The following is a 12,135-nucleotide window of genomic DNA, read 5'->3' as shown; positions in this document are numbered from 1 at the left end:
GGTCCTCTAGTTCTGGAAAAAGAGAAGACACATTTAAAGTTCCCAACACAGTTGTTGCTATAGCCTCAGGTATGCCTATGTTGTGAGGAATCCTTCCTGAATTACTTGCAAGCATTTGCTGAAAACACTTTTCACTTTCATTACAAATAATGACAACACTATGGGAAGGGAATTTTCAATATGAACATAAGAACCCAACATAAGACATTCAAAAAAGCCATCACAATAGTAAAATAAAGAAATATTTATTAATAACGTTTCGTCTTTAACTTACGACATCTTCAGATTATTTGAGATAAATTATATGCATGAGGTTTTAAATACAAGCATATATTACAGGGTGTTAAATTACATCTGAGGGGAGTAGGAAGTTTAGATGACGGAATTAAGTGAGAATGACGGTATATTAAAGAAGGTGAAGGGGGATTGAGTTGCCTTGGGTGTTAAGAGAGGTTGTAAGTTTGGATATAAGAAGGCTTTCATAAATCATAAGGTCATAATTGTCGGAGGAGGAAGAGAGAATTGAGTAGTCATTAATATCGGCAGAGTGATATGTGTTTCTTATATGGGAAAGAACTGCAGATGGCGGTGGACATAAGGAAGGTTTCCTTGTTAAGGGAGAGATTCCCAAGTGTTCCGATATTCTGGTGTGTAAATGACGCGTGGTTTGACCCACATACGATGCAGAGTAGCATCGACACTTAAATGAGTATACAACACCAGATCTCAGGAGCTTGGGAATCCTATCTTTAAAAGGAAAGAAAGAGGAGAGACGCCTGTAAGAACGAAAAACAAAGCGAACGTTGAAATGAGGAAAGGCAGCATTGCAGAGTCAAGTGATTTGAGTGCGAATCTAAAGACAGTAGACAGACAAATCATGTTTTTAAGTACAGCTATCTGCCTCAGTCTATCGATAAATCTGTCTACGGAATCGCAGCAATGCTCGTTGAGTCGTTCATACCTGACTCATATCAGCGATACATGGATACAAATTTAAGACTTAGCAGTTGCTACAGAAGATACAATCAAGCCATTCCAGAATACTTGCACAATCTTCCACCTCAGTTTGTAAAACACTGCCTGAAAAGTGACTTTGCCGCACTTAAGTACAAGCAGCAAGATATAAGATGTATAAACCATGAAAAGGGGGAATTTATTGTAAGAAGCAGCCACGATTGTAACAAGTTACACTCCGTAGATTTAAATCAACCAAGCTGTGAGTGTGACAATTGGAAAAAAATCAGTATCCCTGCAAACACTTCTATGCTATTTTCAATTTCTTTGGCGAGTGGGGCTTTTTGCAATTGCCTGTATTGTACAAAAATAGCGTGTTCATTACTCTTGATAAAGAGCATCTGTCAACCGTACAAGAAAACATTAAGGCGGTCAAACATGTTGGGCTTTCAGCACATGACGGTAACGGTAGTGAAGTAGATAGAAAGAGCAACATCGAGACAAAGAACAGCGATCTTGACAGCGTGTTTATTTACTCTTGACACTGAAGTTTAGTAACCACTCGAGGAATTACGGTGGCCGGTACGGGTCACCAGAAAAATAATTTAAAAAACATAACAAACAATAAGAAAACATCACTCAAAATCATACTACACATTTCAAAATACTCACTACACATTTCAAAATACTCACTACACATTTCAAAATACTCACTACCAGGGGGCGGATCTAGTATTTTTCAAACATCAGTCATAAAACATCGGAGGCGCTCCGCACCTGAGGGGGGTCTGAGGCTATCTCTCCTGAGAAATTTTGAATTTCAGAGCCTTAAAAATGCCATTTTCAGCGTTTCAGAGCATTACAAAATGTATTTTGTGGGCATCGTTTTTGCATAAATACAACACATTTTGGTTACGTTTTTTTTCAAAAAAAAAAATGAAGTGAACAATACTTGAATGTTTTGCCAAATATTTAGGCTCATTATTATGCCAAATATATGGCTCATTAGCATGTCTAGGAACGTAAAATTTATTTTACAATAATGCTATATTCAAAAACAGATATAGCCTATAAAAATTTCTACCAAGTTGTCAGGCATAGACCCCCCTAGAGACCCCATTTAAACCTCTATGTAATGAGTTAAGTTAGAAATTTGGTACTACAAGTGACAGTTCATAGACATAGAAAAGCTCAGACTTCAAACCATGCAAGTTTATTGTAACCCTTTACCCATCTCCACATCAGTATTAGCAAATTCACCTTTTGAAGAAAAACTCAAAATTTTTTTCTGCCAAAGCTTAAGCAAAAATTATCAGAGTGAAAATTTGCAGATAAGGACAGCTGAATGCCATAAATGTTTATTAGGCATTTCACTTGACTATTATCTTCTTCAAGGTGTGCTATATAGCAATCACTAGTAGCATTGTATTATCAATTACAAACAGAATGTAACCAGGTTATAGTAAACAGCTTCTCATGTAATCAATGTTAGTTTTCTCAAATCTTAAACAATATGTAGTATAACTGTCTAATGATTGAATGATCAATGATCATAAACTGAAAAGCCCCAAACATTTGTTTATGATAAAGTAAATAACAGTATGGCGCCTTATGGCTACAGATTTTTTGGCCATTGAAATATATTTGCAGGAATGTAGGATTTCGCTGCCATATACGGTCACGATTCCCTAAGCACTAAAGAAATCATAGCTAAAAGTCCTTCGGCAACAACAATTTTAGAAGCATCGATCTGCTTACCATACGCCATATTAACATAAATCGCATCACACACTCGCATAAATTGACTTTGATATATTGCATTCATGCATACACTTCACTTGTCCTTTACTTACGATTTTGGATGTAAATTTCTGCTGATAAAACTCAAAACAATGTTGGCTTTCTTTTGAACATCAATGACTGAAATGTCGCTCGCGAGATCGTCTTTGCCAAGCATTTACAATTCATCCATAAATTTTTCGCCCTCTTGAAAAAATTCCCAGTTTGGTAAAGCAGCATTCATGTCAACATATGAATTTGTAAAGATTTCCATAAATTCCATCTGATTGTAGTTTAGTTTCTATCATGCTTTAGAAAATTATTATGAAACGATCAAACATTCAATTCAGACAGTGAGCTTGACTATGTTAGTTCAGTTGGCTATCAGTCGAAATAGGTCAAACCAATCACAGTAAGACAAAATTTAAACGAACCAATTACACGATAGCAAGTGGACTCCCTTATAGGTCCGGCCACCCCTATTATCGGTCGAGATTATTCCAGACTGTCCACTGATCTGGCCATTGACCAATAAAATAGCGTTTCTGGCGTTCTTAGACTCCTTTATAAGTCGAACCAGTCAAGCCACCCCGCTTATCAGTCGGTTATTCCAGGTCAATTAAAATTCAACTGATCTGGTTACCAAGGAGATATTCATTGGATTAGTCATTAGTTTTCAATAATAAATAAAGCTGGATTTTTATCACGAAGTAAATGCGATAATAAAGTAAGAATAATTAATGAATTTTTAAATAATATGAATAGGTAATTTTTGAGTTTCAAACATCAGTCGCGCGACGGATTTGACATACTCTAGATCCGCCCCTGCTCACTACACATTACAGAATACTCACTACACATTTCAAAATACTCACTACACATTTCAAAATACTCACTACACATTTATAAATTCTCGCTACGCATTTCAAAATACTCGCTACACATTTCAAAATACTCGCTACACATTTCAAAATACTCGCTACACATTTCAAAATACTCGCTACACATTTCAAAATACTCACTACACATTCGTCCCAGTCTTACCCTGGTCTGGCCTGCCCACGGTCGTCATTAGTTTACATATACGAAATTGACGTGATGTCAGAAAGCTAATATAAATATACGCTTCCGATATTACTAATAGTTCAGTACGCGTAAGGATATTTTGATGCTATTGTGACGATATTTTGTCTATGTGAAATTCGGCACATAGACAAACATATCGCCACAATTGCATCAAAATATGCGATACGCGTACATGAACTATTAGTAATATTTCTTCCAGGGATTTCTTGGTCTTAGTTAGAAAACACAACATGAGTGGTCAATCTACAGAATGCATGTAATTGTAATTGTATTGGTGATAATCGACAGTCAGTTTAAATAATGCACTTATTGACGTGACTGGTATTGAAGTTCTAAATTTATTGCTTTTACTCGAAATTACCGAAGTTTTCATTTTCTTTGGCGTTTCTTGTGCAACAAATTATAGCATTATGTTTAAATTTCCTCTTTGGTTTCCTTGTTATTTTTTGTAACGCATCACACAAGTACGTACGCGACATAGCGAATGCAAATTCTATACTCAAATTTTTGCTATTAAAGTACGGACATGTGTCGAAAGCCACTGCAAATACATTTGCTGGCGATATTTAGATCGTCTACTAATGTTGTTGCCCGACCAAGTCCAGCAAAACCCTGGAAGTATTTCTGATTAGAGTTCAACCAATATGTTCATGCTATTATCCCAATGTCCCATTTTGTTTGTCTTGTGAAATGCGGAATTATATATTTAATATGCTTACTTTATGATGTCATGTCAGTTTCGTAGATGGAAACTAATGATGACCGTGGGCAGGCCAGACCAGGGTAAGACTGGGACGAATGTGTAGTGAGTATTTTGAAATGTGTATTGAGTATTTTGAAATGTGTAGCGAGTATTTTGAAATGTGTAGTGAGTATTTTGAAATGTGTAGTGAGTATTTTCTAATGTGTAGTGAGTATTTTGAAATGTGTAGTTAGTATTTTGAAATGTGTAGTGAGTATTTTGAAATGTGTAGTGAGTATTTTGAAATGTGCAGTGAGTATTTTGAATTGTGTAGTGAGTATTTTGAAATGTGTAGTGAGTAATTTAAAATATGTAGTGAGTATTTTGAAATATGTAGTATGATGTTGAGTGATGTTTACTTATTGTTTGTTATGTTTTCTAAATTATTTTTCTGGTGACCCGTACCGGCCACCGTAAGGAATAGATAACACAGACGAACTGCCATTAAACTGCGTTGGGAATAAAGAAACAGCCTCAACACAGTCTAATACATTCAAACTTAAGAAGCTACTATTAGAAAAAATAGATTCTTCAAGAAATCTCACTTTCCTTGCCAAGGATGGAAGTGTCCTTCAAAATGCAACTTCCGCAGATGGTTTTCACCTGGAATTTGCATGCAACAAAGAGTGATATTGATCATTTCGCTGATAAGCATTCAACTGAAAAAACTTCAAGTGGACCAGTTGAACATCGCAATCCTTTCTCTATATGGTAAGAATTGTCAAACAATGTAATATCATGAAAGAGTTAACAATATAGGACTTAGTGACGTATGTCACTAAACGATATCTTGATTACAAATATGCATTGTGTAGCTAATTAAAACTAACAACTAAGATACAGCTCATGTTATGGCTTGTTTACCTTACAGGAGGTTGACTCATGTTTACAGAAATGTGACCCAGTTTCCATTTTGAATTCGGGCAAATTGCAAATGAAAGCCAGTGATGCTGTGCTGGAGATTGGACCAGTCAAGGTCACACTATACGACTTGTGGAGCACTTTGCAGCCAGGGACTCTGAGTGCGTCTGTTAAAAAACTAATGAAAGATGAAGTACCTTCATTTGTGCCAGGGTGGCTTGCTGACACTGTAAGTAAATATAAATGTACCTTTTTTAAGTAATTAAGCAAGAAGTGAAACAAAATTATTGAAATGTTCTTTCTAGATAGCCGCGATATAACAATAAAAAATGTAGTTTATTGTTTATACAAACGACCTCCGTTGGATGAACGTAGCGTCGATAGTCGGGAGGGGAAAATAGTAAAACATGCGTGTTTTGTCCGCTTACTTTCTTTTGAAATCAATTGTTTTTTACAAGCAGTGACTACGAATATACATATGAATAACCCCCACCAAATTACCGACGCTGCAGCGTCACTGATCGTTAATAACAAATATTAAGTCAATATTTAGTAAAATTTAAAAACAGTAAAGCAAAAATTATTCTAAATAATTGATTCAACATCGTGGCAACTCAGTTGTGGCAACTCTGTTAGCATGTAGTACACTAACGTTTAATAACTTCTAACAGCAAAGTTGCAAATGTTAAGATAGGTTGGGAAAGCAGTCTGTGGGAATGTATACAGCCTTCACACTTTAGACAATCAGACGGTTATAACTGTGGGGTACTTGTTTGTGTGGTAAGTAGCTAACATTTATTTTGCACCAACATAAAATAAAGGTATGAAAATATTAGGTGTTTACTGGGTGGAATAGTAAGCATTAATCTTTTGCTATTCAAAGTTGAGTATTTTAAAGTAAATTTATTCTCCACTTCATTGAAAAGCCAGTACCATTCACCTATGTTAATTGTAATTGATCAATATTGCAACATATTTGACATTTATACTACATCAAAAATTTGCATAGCTAAACATTGGTTAAGTCTTTTACTTTTCATTTAGTTTGCAGAGTGCATGGAAGAAAACATTATTTTGTAATCATATCAATATTTTTTAATTATTTGTCAATTTCAATGTTTTCTGCGCGAGACAAAAAATATTATCCAACCTACTTAGATCATGCTATGATGACCTATTAAAGTAAGCATTGTTTCCTTTATTTGACCTCTATGCCTTTTTTATAAACAGAATGTAATTTCATTCAAGAATACAGCCTTTCATTTCTTTACCAAAGACCTTCTCTGATGATTTTACTACAAACATTATTTTGAGTTGCATCTACGTCCACTTTTGCATATTTTAGAGGAAGAGATACAAATATTTGTAAATGATGATCGTCCAGGTTAATAAAGTCCTGAGAAGGACTGTTTTTGTTGTTGTTGACTGACGTTTCGACAACAACAAAAACAGTCCTTCTCAGGACTTTATTAACCTGGACGATCATCATTTACAAACATGTAACGATACTCCCGGGCTCAAACCATTTACTTTAAGAGATAAAAATGTTGGCATACAATGATGACTGGCTTGGATATGATAAATTTGGACAGTTCTTCCATGCAAGTTGTATTGGACTTCATTTCTCAGATGCTCTGTGTGAACTATTTTTTTATTGTCTATAAAAAGAACATCTAAGTTGCCAAGCATCATTAAATTTTCATTTTCTTGGTAATAGAGCTGCATTCTATAAATAATATAAAATGTAGCATTTAAATGGCTATTATATACTGGCTCACATTGACTTTAAATTAAATTTTTACTTCATTAATGTTCTTACAAAAAATATTGAAATGTAGAGCCACTATAAAACAGTAATCGTACCCTCTTTATTAGAATCTAACCTTCCCCCATGGCATTCCTGATTTTATCATAATGTATGAATACTAAACTCTATATTTTTTGCTTTAACACATTTAACAGCTGTAAAGCATCTATAATTAATCAAACACATTTCAATAATAACAAAAGTGAAAAATATCAAAATTCTGAATGCTGTGTTTACGATTTTTATTTCAACTGTCTCACTGTGATTGCAGTAGGAGAGGAACAACAACACAGTAATCACAACAAAAACCCACACTTACGAAACGAAAATGACTAACCTCAAAACTATTGGAGAAAATTGCTTTATTACCGTTTAGCCATACAATCGAGAATATATAGAAGGGCAACTCGTGTCAGTGACCTTGGATGTAAGCGTGTCGCGCAGATTGCTTTGCGCATACCGGAAATTTAACGGCCGCCATTACTCCGGCCAGTAAAGCGTAGAATGTTTACTACGAAAATATACCAAGCGGGAGATGTAAAGTGGGTTAAAATGTAGAATTTGAGACGTATTGGCTTTGTTTTGCATTTTGATTATAAGCTATTGCATAATTGCCATTCGCAAAACAATGCGTTATAAATGCGCATTCTTACAAACAGTTTTTTAGCATTTTTAAATGCAACGGCCTACTGGTATTAGTGCTATATTAGTGCTATTTATTTGAAGGTTTCAAACGATTTTTTTATACATCAGACGATTTTACATATTCAGTTTTTCACCAGAGAGTTACCAAACACATTTTGCTGTTGTACACTGTATATACAGCATTCTATAAACTGAACGCTTTGGCCACTATCTATCATCCCAGCCCCAGATTTGAGACCAGATCTCATTCTTTTCATCGAGAACGAGATACGCCTTTTTTATAGAAATATATAGAAACCCGGCACAAAAAGAAAAAAACCATGGAAAAAAAATTAATTCTCATTCCGATGGTTGTCAGTGGGAAAAGTGGGTAGATAAAGGTTGATAGTGAGAAAGGAACTCGTCTATCTTACTGCCATACGACATACGTGTTGCACATAAACCAATCACAACGTAAAGGACAAAGAACAACCCAACGAACGACAAGGTGCAGTTTACAAAATAAACTGCTCCGACTGCCACGCCTCCTATATTGGGGAAACTGGCAGGAACTTAAACATAAGACTTACTGAACACAAACAAGCTACAAAGAAAGAAGACAAAACTAATCACATTGCCGAACATCAACGACTAACAAAGCACAACATCGACTGGTACTCAGCAAAATGCATTACTTACAGCACTGACTCTAGACAACGGCTTACGTTAGAAAGTTAGTATACCAACTTTGAACAAACCTCCCTGAACAAATCACAGCAATTACCGGCACCTTACAAACGACTTATTCACAATACAAAGAAACGAGCAACTAAAAACATAACACTTCAAACTAATCCACGATGACAATACACAATTGACACACACACATTTCCTACACACAATACAATGACGTAAGAACCAGATAATAAATACGGCTAACCTGACTATATTCTTTATTTGACTCTGAAGATGACTACCGATAAGGTTGTCGAAACGTCAGTCAACAACAACAACAAAAACAGTCCTTCTCAGGACTCTACTAACCTGGACAATCAACATCTACAAACATGTAACATTCTAGTATGATATTTAATGCCTCCCTTCACAATTATTATCGTCATCGCATCTACTACAATGAGGAATTTGGACAAATTATTAGCTCCGAACATGGGCAGAACTTTCGCAGCATTTCCCGCTCGTTTTTGTATTTGGCAAACAAAAGTCATGAGTCTTATTTGTATCAACTAGTAAAAGGTACAAATAATATAGTTTGAAGGAGCCAATGAGATTTTCTATAAAATCGATTTTAGAATCTTGTTAGTTAACATATGATAGACTGATATAGGATCTTAAAATATACTGATAGGATCTTAAGTAATTATATACATTTTTATCAGGCATTAAAAGAAGTGTGTTTTTTATACACTTTGTGTGCTTGTAAATTAAAAATGTGTCCTTGTTAATGAAATATGTGTCCTCTAGAAAAAGAATTGGAATATGATTTATTATTTTTTCTTATCGTTCTACCCTGTAAAGGTTGATATGTAAGGTAGATATGTAGAGGTAGAGGCCCAATGTGCTTATTAGTAAAATGCGCTAAACCATATGCTTCATCATTTGACTCCAGTTATATGAATATAATGCAGTTAAGTGCATCAACAATACTTCTTTAATAATCCAAAAAAATAGCACAATGCTATATCCAACAACTATAAACAATAATGACCTTATCTAACAACATTTGAATATAGGCCTTCCACTACTCTTCCTTGTTAACGAGACAGGTCTACTCAAAAGTAGAGATCTTGCCTTACAAGTCCCTGGCTTGTGACCCGTATAGTAGAGTTAAAAGGTGACTTAGACAAATAAACTGAATATTACTGTTTGTTTTTGTGCAAGCATGTTAAACAGTTCACATGGACAAAGCTCGAATTCCATATTAAAAATATAGTAACATAATCCGGTGTTAATGTTAGACAATACATCATGACCTTCAGTGAAAGCATCACGCTTCCCACAGGAAAAGAATGAATCTAATACCAATGTTGAATAAATAGGAATATTCAGTTGATTAGTCTATGATATACCTTTCATATTGTAACTCTGCTATATCGGTCACAAGCCCGTGACATGTGACGCAAGACTCTCTACTTTTGAGTAGACTTGTTTTGTTCAGAAAAAAGAATTGTGGAAAGTTAATATTCAAATATTGTTACATAAGGTCATTATTCTTTTTATAGTTGTTGGATAAAATATTATGCTATTTTTTGTATTTTTTAGTAACATTCCAACTATTTAAGTTCTTTAATAGAATAAGACGCGTGAGCGATTATTAACATTCAACAAGGAATTATTTTTGAATGGATAGGACAGAGACAATCTAAATTTATAGACTTAAACACAGATTATTTCAGATTCAGGTACAACACTATATTTCATTTAACAGTATATGCAATTCGATTACTTTGATATTTATATTATAAATTTCATAATACAAAACAATTCTGATGTCTGACATTAGTGACATATGAAATTTTGGACAACAGCATGGATAAGTTTGTTCTTCATAAAAAGACATCTCATGCTTAGATAGATGAGTATGTAAATAGTATACATTTTCGCATGCACAAATACTTAAAACAACCTCAAAGTGATAGTGAATTTGAGACCGAGACATTGAAGTAAATTCCGCCAAACCAGTCTCTTAAACGGATTCAGGCACTACCAGTGGGCACAACCATTAATATTGCCAAGGATACCAATATACACGTACAGTGGTAATTCTCGTGGCCAAAGATTAGTAGTATGTTAAGCCTGTGTTACATTCCCTAAACTATCAAAATGTTTGCATGCAAGGCAAAAATTCCCCCAATATAGACTAAAAATGGAGAGAATCCACGAAAAAAATATTGAAAATCATCTATTTCAATTATTACACATAATTTTAGTTTTAATAGATAATAAACTGTTGCGTTGTGAAACAATAAAAATAAACATTGAAAATTTTTAGCTTGAAAAAATTTAAGTTTTATAAACTTGTCCGTGGTCAGTTTTTATATTTAACATGTCTTCATACAAGACTGATACCAAAATACACCATGTTTTATGATGGAAAAAAGTTAACTACGGCACCTTAGAGTAGAGTAATAAAGTATCTGTATATTCACCTTCACCCTCTAGTGGCCGGGTGACATATCTGTAACTATTGGGAAGCCAACTGATAATGATTGGAAAAGTAAACGCCCGGCTTTTAAAGTGTGTCCTTGTAAAATTTTCTTATTTTAATGCCTGATTTTTACCTATTTTCTTTTAAATTTTATATATGTTAAATCTTCCTGTTTTAAGATCTTAATTATAGTTTATAGTCATACATTCTTTCTTATAATGTTCATGAAAGATTTATAGGTAATTTTACTTCTTTTGCATTCGAATAACTACATGCAATGTGGCATTTAAGTTGGCGATTAGAATGACCTAGAAACCAAAACAAACAGAAGTGACTACGAAAGAAAAGATAACTTTATTAAGATCTTTTGAATAATTCTATTGAACGTCGGGCTTTTAAAGTGTGTCCTTGTAAAATTTTCTTATTTTAATGCCTGATTTTTATCTATTTTCTTTTAAATTTTATATATGTCAAATCTTCCTGTTTTAAGATCTTAATTATAGTTTATAGTCATACATTCTTTCTTATAATGTTCATGAAAGATTTATAGGTAATTTTACTTCTTTTGCATTCGAATAACTACATGCAATGTAGCATTTAAGTTGGCGATTAGAATGACCTAGAAACCAAAACAAACAGAAGTGATTACGAAAGAAAAGATAACTTTATTAAGATCTTTTGAATAATTCTCTTGAACGTGTTTTGGGCCTTTGCGGTTATCTCAAAATACTTACTCATTGGCAAGTTTTAATTCGCTTCATCTACTCATAGTTTCCAGTTACACGACATAGTTATCTTGCACGCAATAAGCTAATTGAATAATAAATATTGATGTTAAATTGTGTTTTTTTTCACACATTGATAAATATTCATATATAAACACGCACACACCAAAACATAACATTGCGAGGCTTTTGGTAAATAAAATATTGAAAAACAAATTTTGCATTTTTGATGGAAGGGTTCAAGTTATTATAGCGAGATATGCATTTTGCCCTAATTTTAGTTACATTTAGATGAAAGTTACAGCATGGTCTTGTAGAACGGGAATGTATTTTGCTATTTTTTTGTTTATATTAAAGTTGAAGTCAATTAAATTAATACTGTATAAATTAC

Source organism: Xenia sp. Carnegie-2017, unplaced genomic scaffold, assembly GCF_021976095.1.
Source record: "Xenia sp. Carnegie-2017 unplaced genomic scaffold, XeniaSp_v1 HiC_scaffold_22, whole genome shotgun sequence".
In the NCBI taxonomy this organism is placed as follows: domain Eukaryota; kingdom Metazoa; phylum Cnidaria; class Anthozoa; order Malacalcyonacea; family Xeniidae; genus Xenia; species Xenia sp. Carnegie-2017.
This window is presented reverse-complemented; position numbering follows the sequence as displayed.